General features: G+C 39.1%; 1 long non-coding RNA gene across 1 annotated transcript; it reads left to right on the top strand.

The window, feature by feature from the left end:
- The first annotated feature begins 18,922 nt into the window (after positions 1–18,922).
- LOC113943564 lies at positions 18,923–23,543 on the top strand. The gene is made up of 3 exons (XR_003526382.1): positions 18,923–19,077; positions 19,315–19,590; positions 21,977–23,543. It is a non-coding gene; the product is annotated as an uncharacterized LOC113943564 (long non-coding RNA).
- The last annotated feature ends 454 nt before the right edge of the window (positions 23,544–23,997 follow it).

Below are 23,997 nucleotides of genomic sequence, written 5' to 3'. Positions count from 1 at the left end.
ACCAGTGTGCTCCCAAATCTGTGGTTCACAGGTTGCTGTCCTGAGCTCCAGAATGGGCTGAGACAGTGCCTCTACCTCAGCAGAGATCACAGACATAGAATCATAGAATCATAGAATCATAGTATCAACCAGGTTGGAAAAGACCTCTGAGATCATCAAGTCCAACCCTTGATCCAACACCACCATGGTTACTAGACCATGGCACTGAGTGCCACAACCAGTCTCAGCTTAAAAACCTCCAGGGATGGTGAATCCACCACTTCCCAGACAGCCCATTCCAATGCCTGATTACCCTCTTTGTAAAGAATTTCTTCCTAATATCCAATCTAAATCTCCCTGGCACAGCATAAGACCGTGCCCTCTTGTCCTACTGCTGGTTGCCTGGGAGAAGAGACCAACCCCCACCTGGCTACACCTCCTTTCAGGGAGTTGTAGAGAGTGATGAGGTCTCCCCTGAGCCTCCTCTTCTCCAGGCTAAAGAGCCCCAGCTCCCTCAGCCTCTCCTGATAGGTCTTGTGCTCAAGTCCCTTCACCAGCCTTGTTGCTCTTCCCTGGACCTGCTCCAGCACCTCAATATCCTTCCTGAACTGAGGGGCCCAGAACTGGACACAGTACTCAAGGTGTGGCCTCCCCAGTGCTAAATACAGGGGAAGAATATATAGCTGCTTTCAGGTGCCCTCCCGTAATTACAACACTGGTGAATATTACGCAAGGTATTTTATTTCCTGTTCTAGCCCTTTCTTACACTTGATCCAGTACCACAAACTTTCAGTAAGCTTCATTTTTGCACAGATGAAATAAAGCAATGCACATCCTTTTAAAACTGAGATCAAGACTGTCCCACAGGTAAAAATGGTATAAGATAATCCAGGAAGCCCTTTCCCTCCTCACTTCTAAGTAGGCCTTTCTTTTGTGTACTTCTTTCACAAACATTTTTTCAAAACATCCAGCTCTAGCATTACATTTTAAATCCTTGTGCAGTTGATGTTCTTTCCACTGACTTTAAAGAGCTTTGGATCAGGCCCTAAGTAAATAATGAGAATTTGTTCCACCTTAATTTATGTTTAATTTCCAAACTAAGCAATTATGTCTTTCATCTTTATTCTTTATATTTTTTCATGTTTCTTCTTGTTATTTTAACAAAGTGGTAATATATACAGCATCTATATACACAGACTGCAATATAAGTATACTCTCTGAAATCCAGTGGATTGTCTTGATGAAGGAATATAACTATAAGAAGCTCTTTAGAGTTCATCCAAAATGCATAGTTGCTCGTTACATTGTAGCCTGGATTCAGTCAAAGGTATATTTAATAGTAATTTAAGATTTATTTTTTTCACCAGTGCAAACCACGATAAATGGTTTGGAAAAGATGCATATTCTGGGAGAACAAAAGCACTCTGTTAGTATCCAGCTTGCTGCTTAAGCCTGCAAATATAAGGAAATGTAAATACAAGTTCAATAGCAAGTTAAAAAATAAAGCCAGTTATCATGTCTACTGACCAATGCAAAGTTCTTCCCAACTGGACATTTTCTGGTGTTCAGTCCCAAAACTAAATGTTTTTAATTCCATTCCTGTGCATGTGTGCATTTATGTGAGGGCCTTTCAGTACAAGATCACATCACACTAGAAATATTGGCTTCTCCCTTCCAGTTTTCAAATTAACTGTTGTCTACAAATGATATCATTACTGGCATGCTGTCTGTTGGCTGTTTTTGTCATGACATGAAGTGGTTTGCATCATACTGTACATTTGATCACACGCTAGCTTTCATTTTCATTTCTGAGTAGAAGGATAAATATTGTCTTTGGAAAGAGTGGCAGCAGAGGAAAGAGAGCACCACACATCAGAGATTGCTGTGGTTGTCGTGCCTCAGCAAAGAGTCCTGTGAGATGTCAGTCTGGATGCACCTCACCGCCCTGTAAAGGTGGAAATTAAATCCTTCATTTGAAGTAACCTTAGTTGAGACAATGTTACCTTAACTTTGAGCCTCACAACTGATAGAAATATATCTCCAGAGGCAAAATTGTGTTCCAGATGCCTCTCCCCACTGCTGGTGGAGAGGGTAAGAGATACCTTAGGGCCTGTGGTTAGCTGATGTTTTGGCAAGGTTGGATGTATCAGAATTTTGTGTTATTGAGAGGAGCAATAACAATTTCAGGGAAAAAATAGTATCTAGCTATCATCCATGTAAATGTGACCAAGGCATATTTAGGGGATACATATGAGAATTAGAGGAGGGACTGTTACTGTGGTACATAAAATCTTAAGTATGTAGATCTTTTGACTATAAGGCTTAATGCTTTCTTTCACTTCTGTACTAAATTTACTTTTGGAATAAATTAGGACAACTTGTTAGCCTTTCCACTTCTTTCAGTGACATGCTGAAGTGGTACTTGATGCCCTTTTTCAGAATGTTGCTTGGTTGAGTTCTCTTCAAGTCATAAATATTTTAATAACATTTTATTATGCCACTTATGTGTTTTCCTAGTACCAGTAAAGCAAATAAGAAGATCAAGGACTGGAAAATCCAGAGGACAAGGGAACAAATGATTTTTGGAATACATTCTTTGGATTTGAAATATGGATCTTCGTGAGAGGAAGAGCAGGAAGGAGAAAATACTGCCAAGTGTACCAACTCCCTAAAAAATAGGAAACAGGGGATATTAGCTTTTTAATTTAATTAGTATTAGCTTTTAACATGAGATCTGTACTGTCTGCTCATATGCTATCCTCTTTGTACAGACCCCAAGAATTCAAATTGAGTCACTTGGGGTTTATTTAAGAAAGGAATGAGACAAAAAAAATCCCTCCTGGATTTGTAAAGAAAGTGTTTAACTTCAACAATCTTTGATTTAAAATAAGGAGCAGAGGAAACAACCAGAACAAAAAACCCTGATAGATATTCTGAATCACGAGTGCACAGCAGCCTCTCTCCAGATGTGCCACTGTGCAGAACCAGACTGGAAAAAACCCTTCATTTGAATCCTCTTTAGTCAGTTTTGGGCTACAATGTTATTTCAAAAATAAACCAAATTAAGAGGCGACTCTGCTCAAGCACCCAGTGTTTAAATATTCCCCTTCAGATTTCACTGTGGTCTTTCTATGGGTAGGCTTCATGGCTTTTATGTTCACTTAAGAACACTAATGAGTGAATAGTTTCAGTTTGTACATGAATTGACTGGGAAATACTTTGTTGCTAATGCAGAAACTACCTGTTCTCATGGTCCTGCTGAAATACAGACTTAATTCTATGCAACTGTTGTTGCAGGCCAATAGGTACTTTTGAAACAGTCCTTGCCCCATGGCTCAAATGAGTTGCATTTGCTTTTCTGCTGATAGTACTCTACTAAGACATCTCATTTAACCAACCAGTGAACATATCCACATCATGCTATTAAGTTCTGACTAGCTATAACTGTATAAACAATTCTTTATGCAAAATAATTGAAAATTAACATGGTCAGTGACTTAGTGAGAACATCCAGGCATCAGGTTTGAACTGCAAAAGAATTCAGTTGGTCTGTTTCAATGCAGAATATTTATTAATCTACTTTTTTTTCTGTTATAAACCCAGAAGCTGGTGTGGCCCTCAGATTCAATATGTGTATGTCCATTTCTGATCATTCAGTGAAAGTAACTGAAAAATAGCAGACACTGTAAACAGTTATTTGAGATTTGTCTGAACGCTAAACCTGTAGCTAACCTTTTTAGACAATAGAGATCCTTGAAGTCATGCCCTATAATATCCATTTCTTTTATTCAGTATAAAAGATAACCAGACAACAGCTTTTGATGCAAATGTAACTGTGAACACATAACAAGTATTTAAATCTGATCAGAAAATTCCCTTCTGGATAAGTTAAATTAATAAAATACAACACATGAGCAACATTTTTTGTTGTAACAAGGAGTCTGAGTGAGAGGGTTTATGTGTTATTTTAAAACTGAAGAATTATAGACGATTTGAGGTAATGAGCTTCAGGTAGAACATATCTTGTCTGCAGGATAGCAAAACAGCAAGGATTAATTTGTCATGCCCCAAGAACAGACATGTTTGGGTTTCTGGAACATATACCTGTAGCTGCCAAAAATGAATTTTGCTGATGGGTAGGGTCACTAGAAAAACGTCTCCTATCATTTTATTTGAACTGTTGCTGGACATGTAGGTAACTGCCTGTAACTCAGGTATGGGTCAGCAAAAAAGACTTCATAATTATTAATAGTAAAGTCTAAACAAATCTGCAAAATACTCCATTAAGCTGGATGTGAGTGAGGCAGGTGAAATTTGGTATAAAACATGAAATTCACAGCTTTGCATTCAAAGCTGGGTTGGAAAACCTGCCTCTGTGTAATGTTTGAGCATACAATCAATGCAGAAGACAAAAAAATGCAGTATTATGATTTCATCAAATAATATAGGAGTCCTGTTGAAAATCTAATGCAGGATCATAGAACTACAGCTGCATAAAAGTGCTCTTGAATGAAGAGGCAACTAATGTGGGTAGATCACATGAGTTCAGGCAATATTATTCTGGCATTTCCAAACAAGCCACAAGCCTTTGTATTTGTTAGGTATCCTCTGGAGCATACAAATTATACAGCAGTTATTCATTTTGTACAAAGTGTTGTGAAGAGTTGGCTTTGCTTTTACCTATAATAGTTTGAATATTTAGATTCAGGAAAGAAAGGGTGATTTCAAGTAGAAGCTGATGCACATGATAAGTACTCCATCACTCCTTGGCATCCTTTGGTTATAATTAATCATTTTGCAGTTCTGTTAGAGATTATCTGCATCTAAATGCATAAAATATTTGTTAATGTTGAAATGTATGATACTACTATTAACATTTATTGAACAAATGTATAGACCTTTGAAATATTTAACTATCCTTGTATTACACTAGGTCAAAAATTCATAATATACTGTTTGGGTCCTTTAAATTCCTCTTTTGCACGGACTCAGATACTGAATCTGAGAGATTTAATACTAGTAGGAAATAAACGGCAAAGCCTGAATCAGGAAAGCATCTGAGTGTCTCTGAAAGCCAACTCCAACCACATTCTAGCTTCTTTTGAAAGAAGGATCCTCCCAATCCCTCTTACTTCTGTGACCTAGGAAGGGAAAACCTATACACAGAATTCAGATAAGAGCTACATCTTCCTTCTAGTCTTCCCTTTCAGATGAACAGGGGGACCTTACTGCCCTCTCCCATATACTACTCTAAACATAACAAATGTTACTATATCTGATGTGGCTCTTGTGAAATCTTGTAAAGGAAATTGGGGAAATTGTTTGTTTCCTATTTACCAGAATAAATGATTAATAGTCCATAAGCACAGGGGAGATGTGTTGTTCTTTATTTGTATTCTTGTAGTGCCTTAATTCTAAATGTTGGCCATGAGACATTGTAAAAGAGGATACTGTGTAAAACTACAGCACTTGAGCCAATTAATATACTATGAACTTGAAAATCATGCAGTTTCTTTGAGGTTGCACTTTTGAGAGTGATGTTTAAGTTCTTCCCTACAGAAAATTTAGCAATTCATTTTGTCACTTTAGAAATACCATATTTGCATAGAGAAAAGGTTGAATTACTCTGAAATGTGCACGAAGTGCTTTCCTACTTGTGGTTTTGGCACATGATATGGTAAGTAAGTATAACACTACTGTTGTCTTGGTTCTGTATCCTGGTGAAGTCAATAGAAAGCTTTTATAGTTACACAGTGCCTCAGGATTTGTATCAAAGTTTTCAAAATTTATCTTAAGAAAATTAAATATATGAGCGTACAAATAAAACTTAGAGAACTGTGGATAGCAATATCTGTGTAAATCCAGACTGTGTTTCACCTCTTTCAGTTTCCTTTCCATGCACAGTGTACACAGTGTACTCCTTGGTAGTCACACACATAGTGGCCTGTTAAATTTACTGGTATCATTTTTACTTTCTCATAAACATGAGTTTTTTTCATGAAAGTAATTAATGAAAGTGAGATTACATTGCAGAATCTTAGCTGGCGAAGAGATAAGAAAAAAGCTGCCAGATAAATATGTCAATATCATTCCTGAAGCAGAATGAAAATCTGAACTTCGGCAATGTCAACAAAAACATGTTTCTCTTCAGATTTAATTTCCATGAGAAACTATGTTAAATTAAAACCTTCTAGTGCAGTGTCCTTCCATTTTTCGCATTTTTACTACCTAGAGATCAAACAGTTTGACACAGCAAAAATTCTAGTGAGTTAGGAAGAAATGCTGATTGGTTTGTTGGCTGGTAGCCGGGGGAATGTTATGACCGAGTAATTATGTGTTCTGGACAGATGTATTAACCAGGCTTCGAGCTGGAGCCACTGGATATTATTTTAGTCATAAGACTAGAGGAACTGAATCATTTTCAAAGAGTTGGCTGGCTGACACTGCTTTAGTGATGCCTGTTCCAATGATTCTTTGGCAACAACTTCCAATGCTGCACTTATGACACAGTAAACAAAAACTACATTAAAGGTTTGTTTTTTAATCATAGAGAAGTTGAACATTTCCACTGAGCTTTTTTGCTATTTATCAAGAAGCACTGAAGGTTATTGTAAAGCTCTCATCCTTGTTTCTCTTACCAAAGAAGGGGAACCATTTAGCAAAACCGTTTTAGATTTGGTGATAGTAAGAATACTTCAAAACGCAAGGTTTTTACCAATTAGTTGTCTTCTTATCTCTAAACCTGCTGTGTCATGTTCATTAAATCACTCTGTGAGGTGAGTAAGAATGGTGGTTTTTTTATTGGACTGATGGGAGTAGGATGAGGGAGGCTTTCATTGTCAGCCTCAAGTTAAGAGATGGTGAGATTTCTCCTGTTCTGGTAAGTAATAACATTATTTTGCAAGATCCTGGAGTATTATACTGATAGATGAAGAAAGAAGTTGGAAGGAAAAGAAATCTGTACTAAATGCAGTCTTTCATAAAAAAAATGTAATTTTGACAAATAAAATAAGGCATAATATGTGCATATATCAATATTTAATATGTTCTAAATGTGATTTGAGATACTTCAGCCAGATTTGTCACCTGACAACCAAGAATACTTGGTTAGGCCTTTGAGTATTGGAGAAAAGATGTTTTATTAATTTTTAAGCCACTTGATTTTTGAATTTTGTAAATGCACATTGTCAAGATGCAACTAATTTGCAAATGCACATTGTCAAGGGGTTTTCTGGAGGTGGGGGTGTTCTGTGTTTTTCGTAGTTCTAAACTGACTTCATTACTGCTTCTTTCTCAAGGACACAACATAGAACAAGAGCAGCTCTTCATAATGAAGCGGGAAAGAGTCTGTTGTTTTGATTTCCCCATGCAGTGATGGATTATGAATGTAAACTGTTATGTAAGGTCATTTTGAACATTGCCCTGAAGGCAGTATGTCAAGGAAAGCACAGCAAACAAGTCAAAGATTCTCTTTCTTGGAATTGCAGTGGATTTAAATGAAGAAGGCTCTTTTCTGCCCTCAGATTCTAAGGGCACAATATGTGACTGGGAAAACACAGATCTATACCTAGAGCCCTAGAAGCTGCCTTGAGAAGAAGTTTAATTTTAGCTCTCCTACTTGCTCCCTTGGCTGTGGTAAATGGTAGACTCTCTGTGCTTTCAGGTTCACCTTTTGTAAAGCACAGGTGATAAATGACAGCTAGCATAGTACTAAATGTGTGAGGCTTGTGCTTTGTTTGGTTTGGGGCTGCTATGAATAAATGAATAGTAAAAAACATGACAGAAAGTGTGCGCTATGGCAAAACGTAAAAGAGAGATCAAAACTCTCCCTTCAGATTTGTGCAGGGGTAAATTAACCCTGTCCCTGGTGATTCATGGTGTCTTTTAGTGGTGTGTGCATGCTGGAGTGCCTTGTAATTTGTATACCCTGACAATTACTAAGGATCAAATTGGCCTGCATGTTTGTCTTACTCCCAACTCCTGCTGGCAAATGAGGGGCTTGTCTGCAAACTTCCTTCCCATATACCTCAGCTGCCAACACTCCAGAGTCAGCTTGCTAAGCCAGTGAACAAGGGAAAAGTGAGATACTGAAAATGTATTTGTTCTCTTTCTTCATCAGAGCAGCACAATGTTTCAGAAAAACATAATGTTTCTCCCTGAAAAAAATAAAAAAGAGGGAAAGATACAGTAACTGGGCTCCTGTACAAATACATGTTCTATAGTTGCTTTGTTTTCTTAATATTTTAATAAGCCATAACTTGTTGCTAGTGCAACATCAAATATTGCAAATTTCTATGGATTTTCTAGCTTGATAGAAACTTAACAAACAGCAGATAAACAGATGCTTCTTTAACACGGAACCACTGAATGAAGACTCAAGGGATACCTACATACTTCCATTTCATTGTCAGTTCAGTCATGAATTTGGTCATTGCTCTGATTTGGGTCTTTGAAGAATCTTTTTTGTCCTGAGACTTGAAAGAAAGCAACTATTTTTTTCCTTTTCAGGGTCATAAAAGGGAATCAGAAAAGGATACACTTAATTTTTTATGTAAGTCTTCATGCTCTACATCTTTGTGTATATATGTGCATCTGTCTAGGTGTGTGCATAAATGATTCAGATGATAACCTGAAAGCCATTCAGTGGAAGACTAACAGAAAAAAATTAAAGCCTTAAGTAGCACTTAAACTTTGTTCAAAATTCTCAGTGTGTTTGGATCTGCCCGAGACAAAGTCTGAAAAGGTCTTCAAGACCTGTTTTCTTCGATAAGCCAAACCCAAAACACCTTAAGCCAATAGGAGACTCTCCCTTTGCATTTGTCTGATTTGGAATGGGCCCAATGGATCCAGCAGGTTGATGTAATGAGAAGCTAAGTAATTGTATATGAAATAAATAAAATCCTATTGTCTTACATGTCTAAACTATGCTAATTTAAATCCCCAGAATGCATCTGAGTGCTCAACAGTTATTAATTCCTTTTCCACCATAATGAGCTTAAATTGTGAGCTGAGGTCCCTGGAAGATTTATGCAAGTTTCTTCTTTTCCTTAATTGGAAGAATTTGGCTTTTTTTTTTTAAGAGTAAAAATAAAACAAATCTTTCTGATTTAGTCATGATTTGTTTTCTTGTAGTTACATCCAAGATGTTAACACTAAAGTGTACAGCCCAGACACTGAAGTCTCATGAGGCAAATATGGTAATGGTTTATAGATTACAATAGTTATTACCCCATTTACTCTGGGAACAAGCTATGAGATCCAAAAAATGAACAGCATAATGAATAAATATATTGTTACCTAGACCAAAAGTTGTTTTCTAAAGATGAAAAGAGGAAGGTCATGGGACTTCAGGCTGGCACTATTTTAATAATTCGTGATGACAGTTGTGTCAGTTTGCTATAATCCTTAGACTATACTACACATTATCGTACAAATTGCTCTAAATGGAAATAAACAATGGTGCTCAGGGGGACTGGTTCAGCCTACGCAGAGTAAAATAACCCACTGACACTGCAAGAGAAGATCATAACTTTTTTCCTTCAGTTAAATGCTTTAAAGTGTGTGTATACTACTAAGTCTATGAAAAAAAAAATTGAAATGTATTCTCCATTGGATATATGGGTGCACACACAGAAATGGGATGGATAAATGCCCTCAAGCATTAAGACCAGAAATCCATGATTGTTGTGATTTTGAATGGTAAATGGTCCACTGGTATAATTCTAGGAGCTGAGAACCAACAGCATATTTAGAGAAGGTTCACCAAGAAGTGACATTTCACTGCTTCTTTGATATTTGGAAGTCAGCAGGAGGGAGAAAATGCTACCTTGAGAGAAATTAAATCCTGCTCATCTGCAAGCTGGTGACATCTTTATTCCTTCAATCACAGGAACTCTTGAATCCTGGTTGGCTTATGATTTTAGTTTAAAAAATGTAATAAATACAACATTCAATACCACCCTTAAAAGCCAAAGCATTTTCATCCTGTGCACAGCACACAGCTGAAGCCAAGTGCCACCTCTGTTCGCCCTGCTGTGTGCTCTAGCTGTAACACACGTTAGTCTGGCTCTGGGCTGCTACTTTGCTTTTGAGGGATTAGATTAAGTGTATGATTTAGAGGCTGATTTGTTTTACCCTGCTATCTTACAAACTAAAACACTTTTTTTGGTGTACTGGCAAAATTCCTGATACAGGTATGTTATGGATAGAAAGGAAAGCATACTGTGAATAAAGATGTTTTGTTTTCAAAACAAAGAAAAAATACGAATCTTGGTGCTAGTAGTTTAGGGATGAGGATGTTTACAGGGTAATTTGAGTGGGGACTAAAACAAAAGGAATGTTTTCATCCTTTCTGATTAATAGATGTTTGTACAGCACCATGAAGATGAGAGGCATGTTAAGTGTTATTAATTAGTATTATTTCAATATATTTATAAAATATTGATAATATTTATGTATTTATGACAACAAAAACATTTCAATATCAAAGTGAATTATCCCAGAAAAAATGCCAAGCTTTTGATCTGCTTATACATCAGGTCACTGCAAACCTTTTCCTTTCAACCTAGAGTTACATTCAAAAGCAGAAAGATATACAGCTGACGTTTCAAACTGAACGACACTACGATAAACTAGGGTTTCTCTAGAAGATAAAATACATCATAAATCGGCGTAACACTTACCTCATTTTAAATATTACTGTCTCCTTTTATCAGGTAACACTATATAACCTCCCTTTACCTCCTTTCTTCCCATATTTTATTTGGTATATTAATTCTGAACGATGATCACAACCAGAATTTTTTTTTAATTAAAATCAAATATATGGCTTTGGAGGCTTAGGTTATCTGATAAAAATATTTTAATTAAAAAGATACCAATTCTTTTGGCTCCCTGATGAATTGATAATAATTGAAATGTACAGTGTTAATTTTAATCTCCACCAGTTGTTCAAAGAAATAATTCTTACCCTTTTTCAAAGTCAAAAATAAATAAGTAAAGAGAAATCCCTTAAGGGGAAGAGGAAACTCTTGGTCTTTTTATTGCAGATTGTCAAAAAACTACCCATCATTGGATAGAGCTTATTAAATTTACTTATAAAGTTATTTTATTTTATTTAGTTATTTATTTTATTTTTCTAAGGATAAAGAAATAGTTATCTAACTACACTTACCGAGTTGTTTCTACTTTCATTTCACTCTACATCTAGAGGAGCTTTATATGTCTTGCAAATATACTTTCTTTACAAAATGATGATTCCATCATGATCAATTCATGATGGAAAGATACTTCACTGAAGTGAAGATTCACCCCTGGGCCTTGCCCCAAGGAGTATGCATGTAGCAAGGACAAATTTCAAACTGAGAAAACTATCTGTATGTCAGGAACGCGGGTATTGTGTAGCAGCTCTGCAATATCCGATTAGAGAAATGTGGTTTGACGATAGAAAATAGCATTCTAACACTTAAAGAAAAAATCAAGGTCATATAAAAAACAAGACAGAGAAAGGAAATGTTGATTTTAAAATATTTTTATTTATTTATTTATACTGTAAACTGCTATCAGAACAACTGTTTTCAGGTATTTTTGGGAACTTCTGGGTCAAAATTCTATATGAAAATTGATTCTAGTACAAGCTTTTTAAGGTAGATCAGAAGTTTAGGAGTGGTTAATTATTATTTTAAATGGACATACAGTGCAACATGAATACGAAAGCTGGGACTGAAGCAAAAATATAGATCTTGGTTGGCAGCTACTATATAAGAGTTTCTATATAAGAAAAGTTGGAAAGGACAGATACATGTGCACAAGTAACTAAAGTTTTTTCTTTCCTTTTGAGATTGTTGAACTTAATTAGATACTAATTCCGGGTGGGATGTTTCCTGGAATTCTTTCATTTACAATGATTGATTTTTAAGATCTAATCCATTTTTATAAATCACTGTATGAGCATGACTCCATTCAGAACAGTGATTTAATTCTGTTGTGACTGTTCTGACCTTAAATATTAAGCTAATATGGGATAGTCAGTAAAAGCTATTATGAAATACTCTTTTAAATAAACAAATAAAATAATTTAAATTTTTACGGAAATTTCGAGTGTCTTTATTTTCTAAGGCTGCTGCTGATTACTCAAAATCAACTAACCACAATCAAAGTCAACTGAATCCAAATAAGCTATCATGTTTAGTTTAGGTTTCTAATGTATCAACTTAGGTTGATGTACACATTAAAATGAAACAATAATAATAAAAGTCTTGGAAACAGAGAGAATCTGTGTATACCACTGAATACCACAGAAGAATGAAAACTGTTATGGGGTTACCCACAGAAATAATAGCATCAACTATTCACAGTGGCAGACCAAGTACACTGAAAGTGTGTGTGCAAATATCAGGATATGGGGGATTACTTTCTCCCTTTATTGTGCCTTCTGCCTAACCAAGCACCTTATTTAGGCAGTTTAATAAGTATTGCAATTTTCAGAAGTGCGGGACACTTTCCACTAGTATTAGTGGGAGTTGTTGACCAGACCTCATTAGGGCGTTAAATAAGATCCTGAGGGTCCAATCGTGGGCATATATCTCTAATGATTTTGTTCTGCAGCTTTAACTTTTAAGATTTAGTCATCTCTGTGTAGTTGATTACTGTCATTCTTTCCAGGTCTTGCAAATACCCCTGGAGTCAAGCTTATTCATGTGAGTTCAGTAGATAGCAGTTAAATATTTTCTCATGCATCAGTTTTCACATTGCACATGTTTTGCCGTGATCCTGTAGTAGGGAAAGGAGGAAGACTTTTTTTATGCATTCTATGGCTTATTTATATGGTATTTCTGCAAAAGTTTCATATGTTTTAATAAGATTTGTAATTTTTTAATATTTCCTGAACATGTAAGAGCAGTGTATGAGAGAGGATGAAACCTGAGTTAGTAAATCAATGAAATCAGAAAAGAGAATTTTAAAAACAGGTAACTAACAGATTTTAATTCCTTGACATTAAACTAAAAACTCTAGGCTTCTGAAGTGGTTGTGTTGTTTTCTCATCATTTAATGTTACAACTTGACACTTTTGCCTTCCTTACATATACCTAATTACTGTTAGGTAACCATAATAATGGAATTAAGGAGTCATTCTGCATAGATCTCTTAAATCAACACTAATCCTTGGTGAATGGTATTCTTTCTTTGGGGTAAAATGCATTTGCTATCAGCTCTTCCAAAAGCATATTCAGTTGGTGCTTTTTAGTCCTTTTTAGCTCTGTAGTAGGAACAAATAAATGCAAATTAGCGTAGAAAGCTTGCCTCGGCTAGGTCAAAGGCATGATTTAGAAACAGGTTTGTGGCAACCAGATATCAAATGGCTTTTACTTGTTTTTCGTCTCATGTCTATACTGTTTCCTCCATAAGACAACAGTAACAGACAATATGAAGAAATTTGGGCAGCTTAAATATTATGTCGGCCTGTGCTTTTCTTGAGTAGCTTAAAACAACATATTTTTTCTCTCCTCTGTTTGTTTTTTTTTTCCTTTTTAAAGAATCAATCTTTTATTATCTTCCTTCACAGAAGGGTAACATTTGTTTCTTTATTTTTGTATATGAATTTACTACAACAGATAACAGGATATTGCAGTCTTTGTGATGATTTAGAAGTGAGGGGGGGTTCTTTCTTTTTCCTTTTTTTTATGTGCTGTTTCTTTACCTCCTTCGCTTTTGGTTTTGCTCATGTTGGATTGACCTGCACATGTGCCGTAGACAGTCTTCTGGCTTGCATGCATGCACGCACATGTGGTGCATATACCAACAGGACCCACCACGAGAGTCTGCATGTATTCCTGCAATTATAACTGCTCTCTTTTGAAAATAGGGCTTATTGACACGTGTCACTACAAACAAACAAAAAACCCACCGACCTCAAATTCAGCATATCCTGAGAGAGGAATGCTCAAAAGCGATGTTAATATCTGGGAGAGAGGTCTGGTTTTGTGACTGCTTTTCACTTCCTGTTTCTCTACAGGAGAAATCCTAGTACTGTGTGGGATAGTCTTTCAGCTTTGAAAAACACAGTGCTCGCACCCTGAATACGTGCTTACTGCATATTTTGATGATGAATCAATACGTGTTATTAAGACCTTTTTTGGTTTTCTGATATAGAAGCAGAAATAATCATATGGATCAGAGAAAAACAATATTTCTAAAAATTTACATATTCACCAGTTAAAATGGCAGTGGAATAGTCTGCTAAATGAGTACATTGGACTGTTTATTCTTAATTTCTCTAAATTCTTTTATTGTATTTGAAAAAAAGTCTTAAAAATTTTCAGAGGAAAATCATATGAATTCTTTTGAGATAACATTGATCTTATGTAGGTTATATGTAGAAAAAAATGAAAACTCATTAAGTTATGCCTGAGTAAATATTTTGTTCAGAAATTAGTTGAACTAATGAAATAATCTTTTTCTTAAGCAGGAAAAAAAGAAGAACTCTTAAATACTACAAATATTGCCACCAAGCTTTGCATTCTATAAGTCTCTATCTTTCCTTACATAATTTTACTCCCTCATCAAAAAACAAAAAAAAAAGATCCACTTCTAACTGTGCTTTACTCCTAAAGGTATGAATTTTTTTTAAAAAAGAAGTATAGCATCAATTTATTGTTAAATGTATTACAGAAGCAAAATGTTAAAATGGTGCAATGGTATGTTGGAAGCATTTAATTTTGATAGGCATGATGTATAGCTAGGGAAGTAAATGTACTCAAATAATTATGTTGTCTTTGAAAGACTAGGTAATTTAAAAGTAGATTATCCAATGAGACTGAAGTAGTAGTTTTCAAATTTTCAGGAAGTAATTAAACAAGCAGAGGGTCTCTCTTTTTTACTGACCCTTTCTGGATTACATAGGGATTATGAAGAGAGACAAGAAAAATGACAGAGCAGGCTAAATAGCACATCAAACTTCCCTTGAAGAAAGCTTTTTTTTTTTTCCCTTAGTGGCTTTCTGAATCACAAATAAGCTAGGTAATGGTTTGTGATATTTTTGGTGCAGGTATCTGAGAAAACATGCCCTTTAGAAAAGCAGGAGACACCATAGGCCACTTATTTTTTTAATACCTCTCAATGAAATGTGTTACCTCAAAAGACTACTTCCCTGTTTAGAGTTTAGGCTTTTTTTTTCCCCCTTTTTGTTGTTGTTGGTGGTGGTGGTTTGATTTGGTTTACTATAAGGTTTTTGTTTAGACCTCAGTTCCTCTGGTTGGCTGCCACCTGGCACTCTGCCTTTTCTTTCCAAAAGTAGGGCCATGATTGCTTCTCCAGGTGCTGTTGATGCTGCCTGAGACTTCAGGCATCTCCACACCCCTCACAGAGCACCTCAGTCTTTCTCTGATGAGCCCCATTTCATAATGCTCTGGTTTTTTCAATTTGCATACTGCAACATGAAATAGCTATCTCTGGGTTTCTCAGCAAGATTATGTCAGGTAATGAGCTTGGGTCTCAGTTTCCCTGGCTAAGATATTTCAGTGTCTGCCTTTTGGAGCAGAAAGAAAGAGTCCGGAGTGGGGATGCAGTTAAATGACCAAAAAACACCCACGGGACAGTGGAAACAGGGAGGACAGGACTCTGTCTTTTTGTTTTGTAAATTCTTATGTAGCCATCTTAGGAATCAGCCCTCTAGTATCTAGGTAATAAGTCCTTTATCAAATCAAGAGGTTTTCTGACTTCAGGAAGATGAGAAAAATGAGTGTCCAGCCATTAAAATGGCTTTCATGCTTATTCTCAAATTTTCTTCCGTCTTTCTCTATGTATTTCAGTAGAACAAATGCAAGAGGAGAAATCACAACAGTAGCATCCCAGAAGGTGAGGAAGTAGATCAGATCACTGCAGCAGGTTTCTTGGAGAAATATGCAGTAAAAACCACTCCTGACCTTGCATGAGACTTTGGGAAACCTCCCGTAGTGCCCTGTGTCCAGATTCACCATTGCACCACACAAAGCAGCAAGGGACCACCTGGGACCACTTGAGGCCAATCTGACTGGCTCTCAGAAAAATCTAAGTATTTTGCATAGCCAGACTGACACTACAATTGCCTACAATTGTAGTCACTTCTCTCTTGACTTTTTCCTGAGGCATGAAATTTCTCCTGTGAGCATTCTGCTGACCTTGCCCTTTTCAGTTGCCTAAAGAGTTAATTCTCATCCACACCAATCAGTGTTTCAGCCACTGTTTCCCCTAGTGCTAGGGCTAGTGTGGAAAATTTCCATATTGACAACAGAGTCATAATGCAAGATTTCTCTCTAAGACATAAGGATTTATACGTGTTTACCTTCCCCGTTCACTGCTTTAAACTGCTGGATGTAGACTCCTGATTAATGTTGCTAATTACTGAACAACTGCTGCTGTACTCCCTTAGGAGGACTGAAAGTCACTGTTGGGATCTCTCAGAGTCTACAGTTGCCTATGCAGCAAATAATCTGATAACATTTCCATAACTAAACTTTATAAGTTAACTGTAAATTAAATTTACACTTTCATTTTAAAAGTGGGAATTTGAGAAATTGAGTAAGAATAATATTTTTTCAGGTTTTTTTAACAGTCACTTTAAATATTTTTGGCTCCACACCTTATGAATGGTTACATTTTTATTTAAATTACCTTTTTTATTATTATTTTATCAGCTTTGAATTTCTACATGAAAACCGCATTTTCAAAACACTGTATCTGGAGCTGGAAAATGGAGATAGTAGGAAATTATGACAGTAGATGAATGTGATAGTTATTTTTCTTAAGACTCTACAGTCACAGATGCAATGGCCTGGAGTAATCTGAGAGGCCATTGCTTTTCTGCATTTGCTCCGTCTGATTAGCAGGGTATGCATGACACTAAATAGTGTTGATGACACTAAACAGGGCCTTTTCAATCTCTCCATTCCTGGTAAAACCAGATATGCACCTGCACATCAAGAATATTGCGCACCAGTTTTTAGACACTTCTGACTGCATCCATAATGTACAGGACAGGTATTAGAAAAAGTACTGATATTTGTTAGATATGTGCATATATGTGCACATTAATTGAGTTTTAGGACAGACCTGTTGTAACAGACTGCTTTTTTTTCTTAACTGAAACAGTTGAATGGAAATGATTGTACTCTCTTTGGAGTTATCAGACAGATGGTTTTTGGGGAAATGGTTTTTGGGGAAATCAGTGTCTGGTGAGAGGCTGACTTGTGAAGAGGCTGAATTGTTGCAAACGAGTTTGGGACCAGTGGGGAAAGTATCCTCTTGATATCCTGGAGAGCGGTACCTGAAAGGTCACGTTTGAAAAAAGAAATGGTTGAGAGTTGTTCTGCATATGGTAGTAACACTGAAAACTGCATACTGTAGATCATCAGTACACTTTCATGTAGAGAGCACTATAAGACATTAAATTGAAGTGTTAATCGCAGTTGTCATTAATTACTGTGGGTGAACAAAGAATAAGGTTGATTTGCAGTCTGAAAGCATGTGTCCAGAGTGTCCTTCGGTACTATGCACCCTTTCAAGTAAAAAAGACCTAAATTCTTCAAACAAGTGCAGTGTGAGTAAGTTCACAGTTCCAAGATGCATTATCCTCTACATTTGGGGAATTGTTGGGCACGATTATAAAGGCAGGGAAAAAAGTTTGCGGGTGTATGTGAGACACCAAAAAGCCTTCTCTTGAGATTCGTTTTCAGTTCATTCTCATATTAGGTCAGAATCACAAAGTATCAGATTTGTCCCCAAATAATTAAATATAATTGATTTTGGAGACTCCATTCGATCCTTTGGCTTCTAGGTAGAGAAACGTGTACGGATACCCTTGCCAAGTCACTTAGTTTAAAAAAAAAATAAATCCAAAACGCAAAACCCCGTCAAAACATTTTTTTAGCCCGCTAAAAAGCTGTGTTCCTTCGTTAGTCCCGTTGCATTCCTGGAGCAGCACAGACTATTTGCAGATGGGATGGAGCGTCGAAAACTGTTATTTCTTTTCATTGTGTTTTATTTACACCTTTCCAGCCTTGTTGCCCGTTTACCACTGGTGCTGCAGGAGCGGCCCGCTCCCAAGCCTCCTCACCGCCACAGGTAATCCCCAACTTCACTCCCCGCAGCGGGGAGAGCTCTCGGTGTTGCTCAGCTTGTCGCCCCTGTTACTGGGCTTCTCTCTTTTTTTTTTCCTCGGAGGAGACGGTCGGGTAAAGGTAAATCTCCCGTCGCCAGCAGGGGCAAGAGGAGACCCTGAGCTCCCCCCGTGTTCTGGCTTTCCTCTCCTTGAAGCCCTGTGTACACAAAGGGCTCGCTTCTGCCTTTCAATTAGGTAACCGAGATTTATTTACTTTTGCTCTTTCTCCCATCCCTACATGTATTTAGTGTCTGTAACTCCTGTCAGCTTCAGGATTGGGTGTTCTTGTAAATTTTTTTTCCCCTCCTCCCGATTAAGTTATTTATTTGCATTTCCCCGGAGGCAGATTTAAATCAAATGTCCGTGTGAGGGAGGACTCCATCCAGCCTGAATCCTACAACCAGGAGACAGACGGGGCCGGCCGCAGTGTGCGGGCGGCGGGCAGCTGAGCACTCCGGCTGAGCGCCTCATCTCGCCTCACGGGGCTGGGGCTCCTGCGGCTTTGGAGGTTCCCGAGGAGCCCCAGCTGGGTGGGAGGCTTCTTCTCAGCTCGTCTGAGGGGCTCGCTGAGATCAACCTCAGCGCATACTCTCAGGGAAAAAAACAACAACCAAAAAACCCCAACATCACAGAACACAAAAAACCACTAGGGTGTTGCTGGAGAAGGAGGGTTTCCCCGTGCTTAAGGACGAAACTGGCCGGGACAGCGCTTGGCACTGGCGGGTCCTGCGGAGCTTTCCCGAAGCGCCTTATATGGCGGGGGGAGGGGGGCGCCCCGGGCACGGCTGCGAGCGCCGATCCCAAACCCAGGGGAGCGTGTGCTTGGGGGGTCGCTTTGTGTTACACACGCTGGTGTCATTCTAGGGAACAGAGGGAGAGGCCGCCGGAGGAGACGGGGGATCTCCCAGGACAGACAGTCCCGCCAGGAGGAAGAGTGATAGCATCCTTCCCGGCCACAACAGGTAAATCGTATTTGGCCACTACAGGCTGAAGTTGTGTTGTTGTTGGTTTGAGCTTTTTGTTTGGAGGCTGAAGTTGTGTTGTTGTTGGTGTTGGTTTGAGCTTTTTGTTTGGATTTATGGTTTGTTTTGGGGTGGGTTTTTTTGTGTCTTTGTGGGAGGTTTTAGTACATTTTTTTTTTCATTCTCCCTCTTTTTCCCTCCTCTCGGCGTTTTCTGAATGGCATGGACCTGACCAAGGGGAGGCGGCTATTGGCAGCCCGGGGAGCGCCGCCGCCCTGTCCCCAAGCCAGCTGTCTGTCCCACAACGGGGGGACGGCGATAACCCGGCGACGCGGAGTGCGCGTCCCGCCCGCTGCCCCTCCCTCGTCCTTCGCGCAGCTCCGCCGCAGCCCCGCGGAACTCTGCGGGCCCATCGCTGCCAGCCACCGCGGGAAATGCCACGGGAGAAGACACTTTCCCTCTGAAGCTCTATGCGCGACTTCCATGAAGAAATGGAAGGGAGTAAAGCCGAGGGTTTGTCTATTTGGCATTAAAACGGGGGGGAAAAAACCCCGCGCGGTTCGGTCACCTGCTCCGCGCCCGGACCGCATGGGAGCTGAGCCCGGCCCGTCCCTGGGGCGCGGTGGCGCGGCCCCGAGCGAGGCCTGCGGGAGCTTTTATTGCTCATAAAGGGTGCTGGGGGAACGGCCAGTAATGCGATCAGGAAGGGAGGTATTAGGCAGAGCAGCGCTCAGGCACTAAAAGCGCCCAAAAGCGTGCTCTCAAAGGACACTTCGGGCCGAGCAGCAGTAAAGGTTTTATTGGTAACTGAGAAGCGCCTCGCAGCCGCAGGTCTGCCATTAATGACCGCTTCGGTGGGTAAGAATTACACTGCCGGGCTGATGGCGAGACCCAGCGGGCAAAGGGCACTACGCGGTAATAGCAAGTATTTACTAAAGGAGTTACTGCCAAATGAATGCCGGGATTCAGGCTTCGATTCGCCGAATAAACTTTTTAGTAACTATGAAAGCAGGCCAATAACATTTATAGGGGAAAGAAAAACATTTGAAGTTAGAAACTTCTCTAGTAGCTGAAAATTAACTTCCGACAACAAGCTGGATTCCCCTCCTCGTAAATCTAAGAAACTCTATCCTTAAATTTCACCCTAAAAGATCTACTATTTTAAAAATAACAGCACCCCGCAAGGCAATTTTCCAGTGTAGAAGAACCTTTAAAACCAAACCAAGTACTGCCTGTGGGCAGACGTGTACGCTTAGAGCAGTGAGAGCCGAGTACTCACAATATTTTTGTTAGGATTTTCAGGTATGCAGGGAGCACACAAATGTTATATTTTCTTTTTGATCTGCTTGTTGTCAAGTAATTAGTAAAAGGAATTACCCGCTCTGCCGCTGTGCGGTCGGGTAGTAAAGGCATTAGAATTTTATACTTCGCATTTTCTGAAAGTCTCTGGCTAGACTGCCTGCTCCCTCAGCACCAGTCCTTTCAGGGGGGGTTAAAATTTTAATTCAGTTCGTTGTGATTATGAAGGGGTGGGTTATGTCGCCGTCTCTGCCCATTTGAAATTAATAGACTGATTCCAGTGACTTTGCTTCTCCGGGCAAAGGCGGGGGGGACTTTGTGGAGAAGCGCCTGCTCTGCCCCCTCAGCTGCCTCCCGGCCAACTCTACTGCAGTGCTGGCACGCATCGCGACACAGGTAGATAAATCAGATGGGGCGACAATCAGCGCAGCCTCCACTGTCTTTGGGAAGGCTCTCTTTTGTCTTCGAAAATCTGCCATGCGAATTTCCCCAGTGGACTCCTGTATTTTAATACGCTCTGTAATGTTAACCCTACCTTAAAACAAAAGAAAACAAAACAAAACCACCAAAAAAACAACCCAAAACAAACAAACAAGCGGCGAAGGCGCTTGAAATTAACTAATCCTTTTACCTTTTCTCAAACAGGGATTTAAGCTGTAAATTTTATCCGTGCAAACTAAAACAGTAAATATTGAGGTACAGGTTCATAAAGATACCTAAATGAACACATAGCTTTAGTGTGTGAGCATATGTATATAAGCAATTTTGTCATTTGTTCAGTGCACTTTCATTGAAAAAGAAGAGAGGCTGATGAAATGATTATCCTTTCATCAGATTAAAGTCCGTCTGTTATTTTTAAGTCTTTAAATCCTTTCGTCAGGACTATGGCTTTATTCGAAATTATGAAATAGAGGATTTTAGCTTGTAATAGGAAAAAAAAACAAACAAAGAAACAAACTACCCCATCTCCAAAAGATTTTCTCCACCTTCCCACCTCCAAAACAACAACAAAGCACCAGAGCATCCGAGAATTTTTTTAGTTTTATTTTGCTTGTATATTCAACGCAGAGACTTAACAATTACAGGTTAGAAAACGCATTTGAAAACAGTAGGGCCAAGTTACGACAAATGTCTGGCCAGTATTAATTTAGTGTTTGGAAAACAGCTGACAGCTGCGAAGGTTTCCCCCTTTCCTTCCTTTCCTTTAAAAATAAACCCCTTCAAATCCCAGACCCCATCTCGTTTTCTCTGGGTAGAGTCCCTTCTCTCTCTTTCCAGTTGCATGAAGGGGTGAATTGAAAAATCATTTAATTATTTTCATTCTAATCGCCTTAATCCCCCTTATACTAGGAGCAAATGATGATAATGGGATCCACATGGAAAAGACCCTCGGGAGAGGGGGATTAGCGCAGAATATTCTCCCGGCCCTGCACCCCGGCAGGTGGAGACCGGCGGGGCGGGGCTCGCCTCGGCACTGCACAGCTCAGCTCGGCTCTGCTCGACTCCGGCGGGGTTGGGGTTTTAACATGCAAAAAAATATTGGAGTAAACCTCCTCAATGTGTGGGTAGCTTGTTTTTTATTATTTCATTTTTGCTCCAGGTGACACAGCTGTAAAGTGACCCGGTTGTCACCCTGGGGGGACAGGGGACTCTCCTGAAACAGGGGGAAAAAAAACAAGACACCGCTCCTCCCCCCCTTCCCGCGATCCCCCCGCCTCTTCGGAGCCTGAGCAACGACAAGCTGATTAATCTTCCCGGGTCGCCCTCGCAATCCCCGAGGGCCGCTCCGCTTAGCCGCCATCCGCGGGCCGCGAACGTGCAAATCCCCCGGCTGCGGGGGCTCCGCTATAGCCCGGGGAGGAGGAGGAAGGGTAGCTCACCGGCGGCACTATTTAGAACCACCGCCACAACACTACTCCCATTTGAGGCTGCAGGAACAGAGCCAAGAGGGAGATCACCGGGCGCTTGGTTTTCTTTGGGTGTTTTCAGATCTTTACAAACACTGGGCCTGCCGGTTTTTATAAACAACTTTTGGGACGCAGTCAATCAATCATACTGGCAAGCAAACAGACCAGGAGCCTAGGATATACACAAGGCATAAACATATACATATAAACTTTGTCTTCTTTGGAGTAGTTAGATTTTTTTTTTCTTTAAGCCTTTCTAAGAGAAACTCTATTTATAAAGATTCTGACAAAGTCAGGAAATCACAGTGAAAAAGTAGGAGGTATTGTTAGGCAGTTATGTTACATTGTATGCTTTAATACCAGTAAGGAAAATATTGGAAAAGAGAAAGAAAAAAGCATCTAACCAACTTGAAAACTTAAAAAAAAATATTATGCTTACAGTCAGAGAGACAATTTCAAGAGTACGCGGCTGAAAAACATGAAACATGGTCATTTTAAAATACAATGCAATAGATACATCTGGAAAAGACATGAGTTTACCAGATTTGCTAGTCAGCAAAGTATTCTTTATGTTGCAGACATTTCTAGCCTTACTTTTTAATTTGAAACATATTTGTATCCAGGGATAGGTTCTTGGGAATGCACTGTGTTGTTTTGGTTTGGTTTTTTAAATGATCTTTTGATAATAAGAGCCCTGCACAGCATGGAGTTTGTGCCCTCTCTTTCTGACACCGAGTCTTTCGCTTGCAAAAGGATACGAGCGAACGAGAGTCCACAGCACAAAGAATGCAACAGATCTGAACATCTCAGTAATGCAGAAAGAATAGTTAGGGTAGGAGAAGCTGATCAAGTGTCAGGACTTAAAAGAGAAGAGCTTATTCTGTGCTGGTGTAAATTGGGAGATTCACAGATATAGAGGACTGGTTGGTGCTGCAGAAACGATGTGTTGTTTTTAATCTGCCCTGCCATGATCTGAAACTGTGGCTCTTTCTGAATAGTGAGATTGAGGAAAGCCTGGGGAATGATGCTCAGAGAGGAGAAGCTGTGCTCTGGCAGAGAGCATCAAGAGAAGCTTCTCCCAACTGGTGAAACCTTCCAAACAAGCTTGTATAATTGACGATCAGTGTTGGATTTGCTCAGGAACAACCTTGTGACTGCATTGCTTCTATGGAACCATTGAAAAGAATAATTTTCTCTTTTTGAACTTATTGCATTTGTTGTGCAAGTTTTCCTACCAAGAATAAACTTGGTATTTGGTAATTTCACTCCATGGTTGTCATCTGTTAAAACAAATCCTATAAGGAGCCTAAGCCAAATACTACTCATGTCAGGAAAGTGGGTTTTGGTGCTGTCCTTCCAAGCTGACTGGGTCTTAGAGACATAAATAGTAGGGAAGTTGTTTCATTGGCTTCTCAGAAAGATGTGTATGGTCAACAGAATAGGGACTGGGCTTACATCTAAGACCCCCCTTTTAAGGACCTGTGTCTAAACCGGATTGGATCACTTGCTTGCTTAAAGGCAGTTCCATTTTCATATAACAATTTATATTTATCATCATGTAAGTGAAAGCTTTAGCAATCAAAGCTTTATTCTTGCAGACCTGAGCTATCATTTTCCACAGAAATGTATTATGGAGTCCTTTGACAGAAACTTGTCTTGATTTGTGATGTATAAGACTGACACAATGAGTGATAAATGTATTAAATGACAATTT

The sequence above is a fragment of the Corapipo altera genome, unplaced genomic scaffold, assembly GCF_003945725.1.
Source record: "Corapipo altera isolate COAL_440 unplaced genomic scaffold, ASM394572v1 22b, whole genome shotgun sequence".
NCBI classification, from domain to species: Eukaryota; Metazoa; Chordata; class Aves; order Passeriformes; family Pipridae; genus Corapipo; species Corapipo altera.
This window is presented reverse-complemented; position numbering and strand designations above follow the sequence as displayed.